General features: G+C 48.1%; 1 protein-coding gene across 3 annotated transcripts in view; it reads left to right on the top strand.

The window, feature by feature from the left end:
- Positions 1-16,545, top strand: part of ALPK2 (alpha kinase 2) — a 159,792-nt gene that overhangs the window by 42,764 nt on the left and 100,483 nt on the right. For all 3 annotated transcript variants that reach the window (XM_022584377.2, XM_022584376.2, XM_022584378.3), the window contains exon 3: positions 518-635. The gene's annotated coding sequence lies outside the window, so the exon portion shown is untranslated. The remainder of the gene's footprint in view (positions 1-517; positions 636-16,545) is intronic.

Here is a 16,545-nt window from a genome sequence, read left to right as displayed (position 1 = left end):
AATAGTGTTTATTGAAGGATGCATTTTTAAAAAATTAATTTATTTGTTTTTGACTGTGTTGGGTCTTCGTTGCTGCATGCGGGCTTTCTCTAGTTGCGGCGAGCAGGGGCTACTCTTCGTTGCAATGTGTGGACTTATTGCGGTGGCTTCTCTTGTTGCAGAGCACGGGCTCAGTAGCTGTGGCTCACAGGCTCTAGATCGCAGGCTCAGTAGTTGTGGCGCATGGTCTTAGTTGCTCCGCGGCATGTGGGATCTTCCCGGACCAGGGCTCGAACCTGTGTACCCTGCATTGGAGGCGGATTCTTAACCACTGTGCCACGAGGGAAGTCCAAAGGATGCATTTTTATCAATGAGAGGAAGCTTTTCTAGTTCCCCAAGTGACATATACAGCATGTTTACCCCTATTGTTTATCACCCATTCTTTTCTTTTTATCACCCATTCTTATTCATAGCTTTATGATTTTTTTTTCTAAAGATGCTTCACATAATAAGAATATTCTTATTTCTTTATCGTCAGGTCAGCCCAAGCCAGAGATAACTTCGTATAAGAATGGTCAAACCATAGATGAGTGTGGCATTGTCTCCAGTTGTGAATTCTTTGAGAATCAATATATTCATCTATTACATCTCTATTGGTAAGTGGATGTGCCTCTGTGGACTGTTCACTAAGATCCCCATGTTCTGTCACGTGCTGGTTACTATGAGGTAAGGCCAAAAGATTGGCTCCTGTTTGGTTTTTGAGTTCTGCTGGATGCGATTAGCAGTCATCAAACAAGGCATCCAGCAATGACTCCGCTGAGCTCTGCCTGGTAACTCATCACACTCCTCTAATTTGCTGTCATTGATGGAATTACAACTTTATCTAGAATTTTACTCAAGGTGGCCCAGCCATTTTCATTCATTAAATGGACTCTTCATTTAATCTTATTCTCTCTGGAAAGTTAAGAAGCTTCATGGGATTTCAGTATCTGTCGCGGAACATTTCTTGTGTAAGAATGGAAGGAAGGAGTAGTGATGGACCCTGACCCCATAGCGAGTTGGTGGTGGAGTTAAGGCTAGAAACTGTACCTCCTGGCTTGGTTTGAGGAAGTAGCGTGGTCTAGTATAGTGGTTTCTCATTCTTTTTCGTTCCCCCAAGAACTATGTGTTTGGATGAAATCAGGAAGCTCCATGTGTGAAGTAGAGAAATGAAAACTCCTCTGGTTGAAGCTGGGCGGGGAGTCTGTGCTCTTGGTCACCAGTGCTGCTGGATTGATCTTCATGTCACTTATGGTGGCTCTGAGGAGACTGAGGTCTGCAGAGCATGGTATGAAAATGACTGGTAGGCATGGATGGGTGTACATAGCCTCGGAGCTGAAAATAACAAAGTGAAGACTTGGGTTTGCATTTTAGTTCTGCCAGTTTTCTGGCTGTGTGACTTTGGCCAGTTACTTAACCTCTCTGAAACTCAATCTCTTCATCCCTAAAATGGTGGCTGAGAGAATTAAATGATTTAGTGCTTGTAAAAGGCTTGTTATAGAGTAGTTAGTTGCTCAATAAAAGCTTTCTTATCTCCTCATCTATGCCTTTGTTTCAAAGTAAGGTCAGAGGTCATTTCACCGTGGTTGAAATGCCTGACTCAACTGGCTTATGGCACATCAACCTGATAATTCCAGACATCCGTTTATTCATTCATTTTTTACTTTTTAAATTATATTCATCAAGCAGCTACTATACGGCAGGCATGTTGCTTAATGCCGGGGTCGAAGTGAACAATGTGAACATTGTCTGCACCCTCATAAAACCTCAAGTCCATCAAGGAAGACAAGTGGTAAACAAATCATGCCCTCATGCTCCAATAGACTGGGAAGCAGCCCAACTGCCACGGCTGTCCCTCAGCCATGGATTGGACTTCCTGCCTCTTCATTCCAATTTTGCCAAGGCCTTCCCCACTCTCCTCTTTACCCCATTCACCTTAGAATCTACCTGTACAGCTCACAGGCAATTCTAGTTACCCATGGATCTGTCCAGCCTCAAACATCCTCTTCTCCTTTGCACAGTCCCCGCTTTGGGTGCTTATTTACTTCTCAGGATTAATGATTGTTCAGTAGACTGTGGGCCTCTTAAAGGCAGGAACCCTCTCTGTTTCACATTAATACATTATCTATCTATCTATCTATCTATCTCTATCCATCCATCCATCTCAAATATATATTTGTTGTTGTAGTTGTGGTTGTTAGTTTGCTTAGATCAGCATTGGCAAGTTTTTCTATAAAGGGCCAGATGGTAAATATTTTAGGCTTTGAAGGCCAGATGGTCTCTGTCACAACTCCTCAGCTTTGCCAGCATGGTGCAAAAGCAGCCATACACACACACACACACACAGAAAAGCATGGTTGTGTTCCAATAAAACTTTATTTATAGAAGCAGTTGGGGGCCAGATTTGGCTTGTGAACCATAGTTTGCAACCCCTGGTCTAGATGGCAAGATCCTTGAGAATCTACACAGAGTACTTTGTATATTTTCTACTCTTGCCTTTGTCCCTCTGAGCATGCAATACATATTCCTTGATTGATTCATTTGGGTCTTACACTAAGCTAAAATAGTATACTCACTTTTTAGCCAGAAGGGAAGCTTAATGTGTATTCTTTTACTGATGAGATACCATTTAGGAATTGAGACTTGCTATTGTTATTTGTTTTTTTATAGAGGACCAGGAATATAGGCAAACCCAACATCTGTAGGGTGTTAAGGAAGTTAAGAAGTAGCCATGGTGAAGCCCCAGGGTCAGGTGGGCAGGTGACATGGGAGAGGCCAACACAGGGAAGAGAAACTTAGCAAGGGAGCTAGTGCTGTGGAAGGGGCAGGGGGTCCTCATTCTCTGCTCTGAAGTCCAGCACGGCAGTGGTTTATCGTAAAAATGAAAGGTTAAATGTGACAGAATGCACTCTTTCCAAGTTCCTGGCCTGCCCTTTTGAAAAGTAGACCCCTACTGGGAAAAAGTATTCAGTCCTAAGGCAAGGAGAATGGTAGGGCAAGATAACAAAAGATGTGGCTGCATTTTTTTCTGCTTAGTAGTAAATATGTGGGATACTAATAATCTTTAAAAGTTCAGGCTTTCTGGGCTTCCCTGGTGGCACAGTGGTTGAGAGTCCGCCTGCCGATGCAGGGGACACGGGTTCGTGCCCTGGTCCGGGAAGATCCCACATGCCGCGGAGCGGCTGGGCCCGTGAGCCATGGCTGCTGAGCCTGTGCGTCCAGAGTCTGTGCTCTGCAACGGGAGAGGCCACAACAGTGAGAGGCCCGTGTACCGCAAAAAGAAAAAAAAAAAAAAAAAAAAGTTCGGGCTTTCTACACTAGTAGTTCTGAGCTGTAGCTGCCCATGAGCAGGGCAATAAAACCCACCAACGCTTGTCCTTCACCGTTGACAAAGTCAGTCCCCAGCCCAGGTGATTGCAATGTGTTGTCCAAGACGCAAAATACTTTACACCCGAAAACATTCATCCGCAAAGTAGTTTGACTTCTACCCGTTTGTTAAGTGCTGGTTAAGAAAACGGGTGGGATGTCGTGCAAACGCCTTTCGAAGACTGAAGGTGAGCTGTTAGTTACAATGTTAGTCTTGACTTCTCTTGCCATTGTCAGTGCACCGTAAATCACCTGATTAACTCATAGTTTCCCAAAGAAAAGTGCTTTGCTTCACCTACCCGGGTTTAGTCCTTCAGTCATTAAATCTGAGCGCTTAGGTATTTGAAAGCTCCTGTGTCTGTGTTTCCCAGCTTTTCCTGGTTTAATAAACCTGATCTGCTGTTCTGCTTTGAGGCCAAGAGCCCTGCTTCCGTATTTATCCACGTTCTTCACCTTCCCTCTTTCCTCAACCAGGTAGCACCTCTTCCCCCGTCCTTCCTGCGTTCTCCTCCTCATACCACCCTAATCTCGTACTTTGGGCAAATGAGACTGCTTGGAGAGATTGATCAGTGCCGTTGTGACCTTTCCATTACCACAGGTCAAGTGTGCTTGGCAGACAAAAGAACATGGAAAGCCAAGAAAGCATTCCAAGAGAGAGAAACATCAATGATAACAGTATGGTTTGCACTGTAGCGTGAAATTTTTTTTTTTTTTTCCCTAAAGACATAGGGGTCGGGAGGAGGGGAAGAAAATGCAAATATTGATAGATGTTTTCTACCTCATAGTGAAAGCAATCACGAGGACGCGTATACAAATGGGGAACTGTGGTCTCTTATGAACACAATTTAAAGACAGGCAGCAAAGCAACAGATACAAATCTGTCCAGGAACCCACACCTAGAGAGAGACACTCCTCTCCGCAGCAAGGAGGCCTCTTTGGATGGTCACGGTCACGTCCAGCAGCGCTGAGAGTGGGCCCAGGTTACAAGTGAGGCAGAAAGGAGGGAGGCGAGGGGGGTGGCCGGGGCAGGAGCTCCGACAGGGTTAGAGGGATGGGGAAGCAGCCCCTTTTGATCTCTCGTCAGCTCAGCCCTGGCATTGGCTGGGCTGGAGGCGGCCCCTGCAGAAGGCCTGGTGGGGACAGTGGCCGGGAGAACTGCACAGCCATCGCAAGCCAGTCTGCTCATATGAGTATGGGTTGCACAGGGCGCCCCAAATTCGTGTTCACCTGGAGCCTCAGAAAGTGACCTTGTTTGGAAATAGGGTCTTTGCAGATGTAATTATTTAAATGAAGATGAGATCATACTTAGATTAACATGGGCCCTGACTGGTATCCTTATAAAGAGAGAAAACCGAAAACGGGTGTCCTTATAAAGACGCAGATGGAGTGTGAAAACAGCCATGTGAAGACAGGCAGAGATTGGGGCGATGCAGCTGTGAGGTGCGAAAAGCCCAGGATTGCCAGCGGCCACCCGAGGCTGGGAAGGGGCAAAAGGAGAGATTCTTCCAGAGAGCCTTCAGAGGGAGCTGAAGACCTGCTGAGACCTTGATCTTGGACTTCTGGCCTCCAGAACTGGGAAGGAATAACTTTTTGTTTTATGCTGTTCTCTTTGCGGTAGCTTGTTATGCCGGCTCTAGGAAGCTAATACGTGGTGTGTCTCAGCATTCTAAAAAAATGCTTCTATTTACCTACCTTGGCGTAGGGCTGACCAGCTTTCCTGATAACATAGAGCTGGTTCCCAAGAAGATAGCAGCTGAGTTCATCCAGGCCACCTGGGAGGCATCTGTGGTCAAAGGGCAAAGAACGTTTTACCAACTCTACCATAACTGGGTATTTACTCAAGATTTTGAAGGAAAAAAAATCAATATGAAGATTTCCTGGGTCACTTATGTTTGTGCCCCCAGGGAACATCTGGCCATGTCTGGAGACATTTTTTTTTTTGTGCGGTACGCGGGCCTCTCACTGTCGCGGCCTCTCCCGTTGCGGAGCACAGGCTCCGGATGCGCAGGCTCAGCGGCCATGGCTCACGGGCCCAGCCGCTCTGCGGCATGTGGGATCTTCCGGGACTGGGACACGAACCCGCGTCCCCTGCATCGGCAGGCGGACTCTCAACCACTGCGCCACCAGGGAAGCCCAGGAGACGTTTTTGATTGTCACAGCTGGGAAGGGGTGCTACTGGCATCCGGGGGGTAGAGGCCAAGGAAGCTGCTGCATGTTTGACATTGCCCAGGGCAGCACCCCACAGCAAAGAGCCAGCCATTCTATAACGCCAGTAGCACTGAGGTTGAGAAACGGTACAATAAGCCACCGCAAGGCAAAACAGAGGGCCCTGCACCAGCAGCAGCTGACTGTGTCTCACGAGTCCGTGGGCTGGCAGTGGTCCTTCCCCTGGAGTTGCCTGGCCCACTCATGCTCACTCATGGACTTGAGTCAGTCTGGGCATTGGCTGGGCTGGAAGGTCCAAGATGGTCTCACCAACAGGTCTGGTAGTTGATGCTGGCTGTTGGCTGGGCCACCTCAGTTCTCCTCCACGTAGACTCTTACCCTCCAGTTGGCTGGAACTGGCTTCCTATGTGTCGGTCTCAGGGGAGCAATCCAGGAGAAAGCCGCAAGCCCTCTTGAGCTCCTTCACAACACAACACCATCCCCACCACGTCCTCCGGGCCAGAGCAAGTCACAGGGCCAGACCAGATTCAAGAGGCAGGAAGAGAGAGACCACCTCTTAAAGAGTGGAGCAGGAATGTCACATTGCAACAGGGCGTACATAACTGGATGAGAGGAATTAGTGGCCGCATTTTGTAATCTGCTGTACCCTTAAGAGTTTGAAATAAGCTTTGCTGCTTGTGAGCTGTGTGGCATTGAGCAAGCCAGTTAACTTCTCTGAGCTTCAGTTTCTTCATCCGTAAAATGAGTGTTTGTGATGATGTGTTGAGGTGATTCACGCAAAATGATCAGCGAGGTGTGCAGGTCAGTGCAACAAGTATTCGTTGTTACTAATTATCACTTCCTGAAAGTCTTGTGTTCCCAGAATTACTCTGAAAGAATTACTCTGTCCTAGCATGTAATACCAGGTGTGTTTACAGCCAGAATAATTTTATATGAATAGTTTTGAAAATGTTAGAATCAATGGAGAATTTTGAAAGACAAGAAGGAAGTGGATATTTAACAGGAGAGCTGTAACCCAGACACAGGGTTGAAGATGTTTTTGTCATATGTGTTTATACTCCAAACCCTGTTTGGATGGTTTGTAGAAGGTGGAATCTGTGATTTTAGTGAAGTCTCGGCCTTCTCAGTTATTCCTCACATCTGGATGGACAGACAGACGCCAGGGAGTCTTGGGACACTCTTATATTCCTGAAGCCACTCTGGTTTGTAGCTGGCAGAAGCTTGTTCATAAGTGCTTGTTGTCTGAGCCAAAGACTTTGGCCCCTGGAGGGACCCTCAGCCTCCTTCTCTGCTCAGGGAAACACAGATTCTTTCCCAAACATCTAAAAAACATGAGTTGCTGGTTGTAAATGAGGCTGGGCAAATGAGTAGTGGTGAATCTGTTAAGAATATCTCCATTCCTGGAAGAAACACCTCAAGGCATGCATCCTGCTAAAGGTAGAAGTGTTACCATCAACTTCACTTACAAAGGACAGGAGATTATATCCACCATTGAAAGCAAGGATTTGAAGCCAGGTTGTCTGGATTTAAATCCCAGATCTACCTCTTACAAATTGTGTCATCTTGGGCAAGTTACTTAACCTCTCTGGGCCTCCACTTCCTCACTTGCAAAATGGGGATAAAGATAGTACCTCCTCTATAGGGTTGGCACAGGGATTAAATCAACACATGCAAAGAATTTAGAATACTCTATAAATAATAGTTACTTTGTGCCATCTGAACATGTTCCCCACACTGAACTATAATTTTGGAACTGATTAAAAACAAGACAATTTAGAGGTAAGAAAGGTAGCTTAATAAAAAGGAATGAAATAGTGCCATTTGCAGAGACGTGGTAAGTCAGAAAGAGAAAAACAAATATTGTATAACATCGCTTATATGTGGAATCTAGAAAAACGGTACAGATGAACTTATTCACAATGCAGAAATAGAGACACAGAAGTAGAGAACAAACGTGTGGATACCAAGGGGGAAAGAGGGTGGGATGAATTGGGAGATTGGGATTGACATATATACACTATTGATACTATGTATAAAATAGATCACTAATGAGAACCTACTGTATAGCACAGGGAACCCTACTCAGTGCTCTGTGGTGACCTAAATGGGAAGGAAATCCAAAACAGAAGGGATATATGTAGACGTAGAGCTGATTCACTTTGCTGTACAGCAGAAACTAACACAACATTGTAAAGCAACTATACTCTAATAAAAATTAACTTAAAAAAAAAGAAAGGTAGCTTAGTTTGGCAGTGTTTTTCCTCTCTGCTATTTGCCTCTTGGAGGATAAAATATAATTAACACGTTTGATCAAGGACTCACTGGGTAGAAATAAAGATGAGTGAATCTTGCTATGTCTTGGCTAAGAGGGAAAAGGCATTTCATCCAAGGTCAGAAAGCATTTTGTGAACTTCGTGTTCCCGTGAGCTTAAGTAGGTGTCACAAGTCTTAAGGAGGAGTGGTAGAGCTTTCTGGCACCAGGAAGGCCTCTGTGTTCCCAGCACGGAGCTGGGACGGGCTCCTGCGTCATTCTTCCTGAATGAATTCAGCAGATATGCTTTGTGGCCATTCCTCAGACCACTGCCTGGAACATTTCTGGAGTGAGTCCCAAGGGTGTGACAAGAAACACCCATTTGGTCCCCAGGATGATAGGTCCGTGCTGATAATCTGCGGCTCATTGCCACATTCCGGTTTTAACTTTGGTAGGTAAGTGTCTCAGTGGAGTGGATGGTGATGGGGACCACGCCATGGGACACTCAGCTTCTCCTGTGTGCTCGCTCATCCTTTCCTGGGGACCAGACTTGGGCAGTTGCTCCCACCATGGTGCTGACTCTCAGGGCAGATCTATGCTAGTCTGGGGGCAGGTGACAGGTCAGTCCCTGAGCCCCTCCCCAGATGGTGGGACAGCCAGAGAAAGATGCACTAGTCACTGGAAATTGGACACACGCTGAATGGCTCGGGAAAGGCCATTCCATCGACACCTTCTGAGAACTTAGAGAGGACCAATAACATGAGGGAAGTTCTTGGGCCAACTGGGGTTCAGTCTCACTTTGTAATCACAGAATCATGGGCTGACATTTCTGAGGACTGAAAAGATAGTGAGAGAGAGAAAGCGGGGGTCGGGGTGGGGAGAGAGGACAAGCTCTCTGGTGTCTCTTCTCATAAAGGCACTAATCCTGTCACGAAAGCCCCACATAATCACCTCCCAAAGGCCCCGTTTCCAAATACCATCATATTGGGAGTTAGGGCTTCAACATATAAATTTTAGGGGGACATAGTTCAGTCTACAGGATTGCCCCAGATATGGAAGGTGTCCCAACCACGTGCAGGGACAGGCTTGGACCAGGCCAGTGGGGGTATATGGGGGACCACTGGTTAAGGATCAGAGATTTGGGCTTCCCTGGTGGTGCAGTGGTTAAGAATCCATTTGCCAATGCAGGGGACAAGGGTTCGAGCCCTGGTCCGGGAAGATCCCACATGCCACGGAGCAACGAAGCCCGTGCGCCACAACTACTGAACCTGCACTCTGGAGCCCGTGAGCCACAACTACTGAGCCCACGTGCCACAACTACTGAAGCTCGTGTGCCTAGAGCACATGCTCTGCAACAAGAGAAGCCACTGCAATAAGAAGACCGTGCACCGCAACGAAGAGTAGCCCCCGCACGCCACAACTAGAGAAAGACTGCGCAGCTACGAAGACCCAGCACAGCCAAAAATAAATAAATAAAATAAATAAATTTATTAAAAAAAAAAAAGAATCAGAGATTTGCAGCACTCTGTGAGGCCATGTGTGGATACTTACAAGGGCTGGCTCCAGAGTCATACCGCCCAGGTTCAAGTGTCAGCCTCTTAATTGGGCATGTAGCTTATCTTCTATCTGCCTCAGTTTCTATATCTGTAAAGTGGGAATAATAACAGTATCTACCTTGCAAGGCTGGGGGAAGATGACCTGAGATAATACACATAAGGTTTTTAGAACAGTGCCTGTCACTTAGCAAATGCCAGGTAAATGTTCACTCTTTTTACCCTGAGGTCTTTTGTGATTTGTTTGACACAGTTAGTTACTCTCAGTCATAAGAGCTTGAAAGTGGAATCAGGCTGCCTGCCCATTTCAGAGAAGATGAGGTCAAGCACATCTTGGAATTCTTGAATGAGAATCTTAGTGCAGATTCCAGGGCTGGTATAGTGTGACTGCTGCTTATATAGGTGTTAAGAAGCCAGGCTCCGTCCAAAGACATGGACTCTACCCAGGTAGGCAGGACAGATGCAAGACTGTATGTGAAGCTCGGGGCAATGATTCAGTCCAGATCTTGAAGTATTAACTCAGTTCTGAGCCATTACTGAGCTCCAGTGTTACTCAGGCCCACAGGGCCTTTTCCCTTGCTCTTCCCTCTACCTGGAATGTTCTCTCCCCAGATAACCCCAGTTCTCTTACTGCCTTCAGGTTTCTGCTCAAAATCACCTGATCACTGAGACCTTCTCTGACCAGCCATCTGGTCAGAAAAAATAGCACTCACGGGCCTCCCTGGTGGCGCAGCGGTTAAGAATCTGCCTGCCAATGCAGGGGACACGGGTTTGAGCCCTGGTCCGGGAAGATCCCACATGCCGCGGAGCAACTGAGCCCGAGCGCCGCAACTATTAAGCCTGCGCTCTAGAGCCCATGAGCCACAACTACTGAGCCTGTGCACCACAAGTACTGAAGCCCGCGTGCCTAGAGCCCGTGCCGCGCAACAAGAGAAGCCACTTTAATGAGAAGCCCGTGCACTGCAACAAAGAGTAGCCCCCGCTCGCCGCAACTAGAGAAAGCCCGCGTGCAGCGACGAAGACCCAACGCAGCCAAAAAAAAAAAAAAAACAAAATAGCACTCCCTGCCTGCCCCCAGCGTATCCTACCTTCCTTATCTTGCTTTCCTTTTCATGTACCACGTGACGTAATGTATGTATGTGTACACACACACATTTAACAGCTTTGCGTAGGTATGATGGATATACAGTGAACTCTGCGCATTTAAAGTGTTCCAATTCGGTGAGCTTTGACACGTGCACACACACATGGAACCATCACCGCCACCAAGAGAGTGGACACATCTATCCCCTCAAAAGATCTCTTGATGCCCCTTTGCAACCCCACTTTCCTGCCCTCTCTGTCTACCCATCCTCACACAACAACTGATCTGCTTTGGTCACTGGAGACTAGTTTGTCTTTTCTAGAGTTTTTATATATATGAGATCGTGGAGCATGTACTCTTTTGTAGCTGGCTTCTTTCACTTCCACATAATTATTTCAAGAATAATCTGTGTCATTTGGTGTGTCAGTGGTTCATTTCTTTTATGGCTGAGCAGTGTTTCTCAGTTTCATGGTTTGGATCTAGCAGAATTGTTATTCCGTTGATGGACACTTGGGTTATTTCCTGGCATGGTATATATTTATTTGTATTTTTCTTTGTCCTGAGTTTCCCCCAACTGGGAGGTAAGTTCCACGGGAGCAGAAACTTGTCTGATCTGTTCCCTGCTGGACCTCCAGTGGCCAGCGCCCTCTCAACAGGAATTCGATAAAGAGTTGTGGGTTGAATTAGGCAATGCATATAGTGCTTTTGTTATATTCTTTACTGAGTCCTGATCTGAGGGGAGAGGAAAGAGCTGCTGGGGTTCAGGACACGCTATCCCCAAATATGGTACCTTGGCATATGGAAGATCTTAAGTTGAGGGAATTTTTTTAAATGGAAGAAGCAGGAGGATCACTCTGACCTTCTCCCCTCGCCTTTCTTCCCTGAAACAGGTCCTAAAACTCCCCTGTGAAAGGTGTGTCCCCTGTACCAGGAGGAGGGAAGGCCTTGAGATGGGGAAACTGGAGCCAAGAACTGTGTACAAACAAACCTTGTTAAACTCCCCCTTCTCTTCCTGTTACCTCTTCACCATTTACCACCCACAGCCCAAACCCTTCGTGTTGTCAGTTCTTCACAAATTTATTGGTTCTGTGTCTAAAAGGTCTAAAAGCTTCCTACTCTGGTCACTTCTTTGGGTGTTCATCCTCTTGCGAAGGCTCCACGTACGTGTACAAATTCAATGGACTTTGTATGCGTTGCTCCTGTTCATCTGTGCTTGTCAGTTTAATTTCTCCTCCCCCATAGAGCCATTCTCCGGACAGCCATCTGAACCCCGGGGGAAGGATCTGAATTATGGTGGCTTCTTGGTGGTCAGCCTGCTGGCACTGTAGCGGCTGTGCTGCTGAAGGGGTTGGGAAGGTGGGGAATAATGTTAAAAGGCCTCCTGCAGGAGCTGTAGGCCAAGGCCACCATGTCAGTGGCTCCTTGCCACCCATTAAGCTGCAGGGAGCCTGAGTTTCTGGTCACTCTGTGGCTGCCCCCTTTCTGGCCATGTCATTCCCCACTCCCTGGGCCGCTGCCCCAGCGGGCTGGGAATGCTTCCTCCTTGCCAACCCTGCCTAGCCTTCCCCCAGCATGGGCCTGCTCCCCCCGGCCCCATGCCAGTGCCCTGCTGTCCTGTCTGCTGCCAGCACCGGGCCTGCTCACCCAGTGGGCCCCAGGAGATGGGAGCGAGGCTGAGGCGCAATGAGGTGGCCCGGTGAAGATGTCTAAGAGGTTCACAGCTAGCACCAAGGCTCCTACGACAGAGCAGCAGGCAAAGAGAAGCAATTAAATTGTGATGGGTTTCTTCCCTGACCACAGTCTCCAAGGCTGCTTTTGAGAGAGAAGTTCTTGGGTCTGGTTTTGCATGTTCCCCCCGCCTGGGTCGAGCAATTAGATTTTTAAAAAAGCAAAACGAACCTGAACAGCCACTGAGTTCCGTGGTGGGGGCAGCTGCTGGGCATTTACCGGGGACTCCTAACCACCAGTCAAGTGGCAAATGCTATTTTTCTGAGAATTTAATAAAGGGACCTTCACTCTTCATAGATAACGGCAGAGTCATGGAGCTGGAAGCGACTCCAAGACCTTGCCGCTCAGAGTTGATTTCCCCTGGAAGCTTGTTAGAATGCCAGAGTTCCAGCCCTCACCCCGACTGGCAAATCAGATTCGGCATTTTAACGAGATCCCAGGCGATCTGTGTGCACAGTGATGCATGAGAGGCCCTGCTCTATGGATTACCCCGCTTCTGGCTATACATTACTCCTGGGGAACTCTTGAAAAATACTGATACTCAGGTGCTACTCCCAAGACATGCTGATTTAATTGGTTAAATGCAATTGATCTAGTCCAATTCCTTTACTTTGTATATCACCCAGGACCCGAGTGATCAGGGGACCCATCCAAGTTTCTAACAACTGGTTAGGAGCAAAGCTAGGATTACCCAAGAATCATGTCCCCACAGGGCCCCGGGGTCTCGTCCTGTCACTCACACATCTCATTCTACCAGGGCCGTCCTCCAAAACAAAATCTGCTAACACACGTGCTGGAGTATAACTCAAAAAGGAGGGATCGTGTGTACTTCCTTGAAAAACAAGAATTCATGGAGGGCCTACAATATACCGGGTACTGTTCAAGACCCTGGGGTTTTTTTGTTTGTTTGTTTTTATTTTAATTTTCCAAAAGCATTGTTTTTGTTTATACAAAGTCCTACCCACTTCAGAGGCGGGAGGAGTGAGAGGGGTTCTTTTTCAATCCAAGGGCCTCCATATTGTTGTTCCGTCCTGACCAAACACACAGGCAAGCGGCATCATTTGGTAAACTGACTGCAATGTTTAGTCTCTCTCTGCTAGCGTAACAAGGTGATATCAATCTCTGCTTCTGTAAGAATCCTGAATTTGGGATTTTTGGCTGTCACTACTCCAACTTCTATTTCTGAAGGTTTGAAATCAACTGATGGAACAGTAGACAGGCATATAATCACAGTTTCCCCTGTCTGTTCAAATCTCCGATCAAATTTCATCTCCACTTTTTTTTTTCAAGGAAGCTGGTTGAGGGAATTCCCTGGCTGTCCAGTGGTTAGGACTCCGCGCTTCCACTTCAGGAGGCACGGGTTCGATCCCTGGTCGGGGAACTAACATCCCACATGCCACACAGCGAGGCCAAAAAAAAAAAAAAAAAAAAAAATGAAGCTGGTTGACTCTTGCTGCAGTGGCTTTAAACCCACAGTAGCAGCAGCACAGTGAAGTCCCCAATCTCATGGAGTAGGGATGAGAGGGGGAGTCACACATGAGACAGACCAGTAAAACCAGTAAAGTGTCTGGTGACAAAGAGTAAAGGAAAGCCAGGGAGGGAAGGCGTGTCAGGGGAGGAAAGTGCGCTCCAGTGAGCTGCTGGGAGCAGAGATGCGATGGGCAGGAGTGGAAGGGGGCGTGATTATTACCTGGGGAAGAGTCTTCTCATCAGAGGGAATAGCAAGGGCAGAAGGAAGCCCGGAGGTGGGACTGTGCAAGGTCCCTGTGGCTGGAGAGGATTGAGGGAGGGGACAGTCGTAGGAGAAGAATCCCAGAGACAAGACTGTTGGGTCTTGGAGGCCATGATCTATGCACGTTGAATCTTATTTTGAATGAGATGCAGACACACAGGAGGGTTTCTAAACAGAGAAATGATCTCTTCTGGCTTCGTTTTAAAAGGATGCTGCTGGGCTGCTGTGGGGTGAATGTTCTGTCTATAGAGTAGACAGGGCACAGTGTGGGGAGACCTGCAGGCAGCAACTCGGTAATTCAGACAAAAGGTGCAGGGGCTTGGTCCACGGTGGTCCTGGAGAAGGTGGCAGGAAGCCAGCAGGCTCTGGATGCATCTGACAGCACCAGATATGCTGCTGTTGGACCGGATGCTGGAGGGGAGTAGAGGACCGACTCCAAGGTATGCGGCCTGAGCAATCGGCAGAATGGAGTTGCAGATTTTTTTGAGATGAGAAGCGGGTTTGGATGGGAAAATCGAGGTTTGTTTTGGAGCATGCTGGGTATTTAAATAAATTAACAGTATCAGTCCTTCGGAATTCTAAGCTAACTTGCTTTTATGAAAGAGCTCTGGGTCCTCCGAGCCTATGTCCAGTGATACGTTGTTCTCTGTCCTGCTCTCAAGAGGCCATGTCTTTCACAGGTGGATTTGCAGTTTAATCTAGGAGTCTTTCTATTGTCACAATGTCCCTTGAGATTTCTGGAGACATTCTGGGACCCTAGGATGGCTTGGTGGCCTGTTGGTGAGGTGTGTGGGGATTGTTTGCGGCTACGCTTGAGTTTTCTTTTGATAAGAGAGGTCAGTCGTCTGTTAACTAAGCCTGTTGGCAGTAAGGCCATGAAATGTTTTCCTTTCTGCAGTCAGTTAGCTCATTTCTGTTCAGAGTGTCTGGTTGGTCTGCATTTGGTCCCAGAGGCTCAAAAAGCTGTCAGGGCTTCCCTGGTGGCGCAGTGGTTGAGAGTCCGCCTGCCGATGCAGGAGACGCAGGTTCGTGCCCCGATCCGGGAAGATCCCACATGCCGCGGAGCGGCTGGGCCCGTGAGCCATGGCTGCTGAGCCTATGCGTCCGGAGCCTGTGCTGCGCGTCGGGAGAGGCCACGACAGTGAGAGGCCCGCGTACCGCAAAAAAAAAAAAAAGCTGTCAGAAGCTCAGCACTTTTGTGCCAAATGGAAGCCAGGAAACCACTCCCCGGACAAGGCCAGGCTGAGATCCCTCCTCTGCCATCCACTTACTGGCTCCCCTACGTCCTTCGCTAGGTACCCGGAGCTAACGTTCATTTAGCTCAGCGCTATCTGAGCCCTGACTGCTCATCACAGTCACTTAGGAGGCTTGAAAAACACCGAGGCCAAAGCCCTTCACCCTGAGATGCTGCTTAATTGATTTTTTTTGGGGGGGGGGCTGGCATTGGTATATTTTTCCCTCTTTTATTTATTTTTTATTTTTTTTTGCGGTACGCGGGCCTCTCACTGTTGTGGCCTCTCCCGTCGCGGAGCACAGGCTCCGGACGCGCAGGCTCAGCAGCCATGGCTCACGGACCCAGCCGCTCCGCGGCATGTGGGATCTTCCCGGACCGGGGCACGAACCCGTGTCCCCTGCATCGGCAGGCGGACTCTCAACCACTGCACCACCAGGGAAGCCCCCCTCTTTTAAATAGACTATTTTTTCGAGCAGTGTTAGGTTCACAGCAAAATGGAGCCGAAAGCACAGTTTCCATATCTACCCGCTGTCCCCAACGCAGACTCTCCCACTGTCTGCGTCCCCCATGAGACTGGGATGTTTGTTACAACTGACGAGCCTCCACCGACACGTCGTTACCAGCCAAAGTCTAGGGTTTACATCAGGGCTCACCCTCGGCATTGTACAACCTATGGGTTTGGGAAAATGCGTAGTGACATCTATCCGCCAACATAGTATCATACAGAATTGTTTCACTGCCCTAAAAATCTTCTGGCACTGGTATTTTTTTATAAGCACTCCAAGGGATTCTAGGGTTCAGCCAGAGCTGAGAACTACCGATTTAGAGCTTCGTGTGTGCCAGGTCCTGCTTTAAGCACTTTACAGGAGTGAACTCCCATAATCCTCATGTCACCCCCTGGCGTAGGCCCATTTATTGTCCTGAGCCACTCAGTAGCTTGTCCAGTATCACATGGTGGACGGGCAGCATGTGAACCCAGGCAGGCTTGCCGCTAAGTCTGTCCCTTACCCATTATACACTGTACTGACTTCGTAACCTGCTTCCCCGATCTGCTCAGAACTGTACCTGAGTGAAGAGGAAAAGTAGAATTTCCCTGGTGCTTCTCTCCTGAGCAGAATTCTGTGCTTCCAACCCACAGCGCCTATCCTTCAGGGCCCTCTCCCCACACAGCTCATTTCTTCTCTGTCGCTTACACACGACCTGCTTGTTCCAGCTCCGATACATCTGCCGGGAATGCCCTCGCCTCGTCCCCATCTAGCCAAAGTCTAATCCTCCCCTCTGGGCTCAGGTTACCCGCTCCTGGCTCCATTCCCTGAGATCCAGGCCACCCTGACCTCTCCCCTCCAATCCACCAGAAGCGCTCACTGCCTCAGCTGTGCCTTTTGGAATATGATGACACTGGAGTTTGCAAAT

Source organism: Delphinapterus leucas, chromosome 14 (genome assembly GCF_059928025.1).
Source record: "Delphinapterus leucas isolate spDelLeu-1000000601 "Yukka" chromosome 14, BTC_Dleu_Yukka2, whole genome shotgun sequence".
NCBI lineage: Eukaryota > Metazoa > Chordata > Mammalia > Artiodactyla > Monodontidae > Delphinapterus > Delphinapterus leucas.
This window is presented reverse-complemented; position numbering and strand designations above follow the sequence as displayed.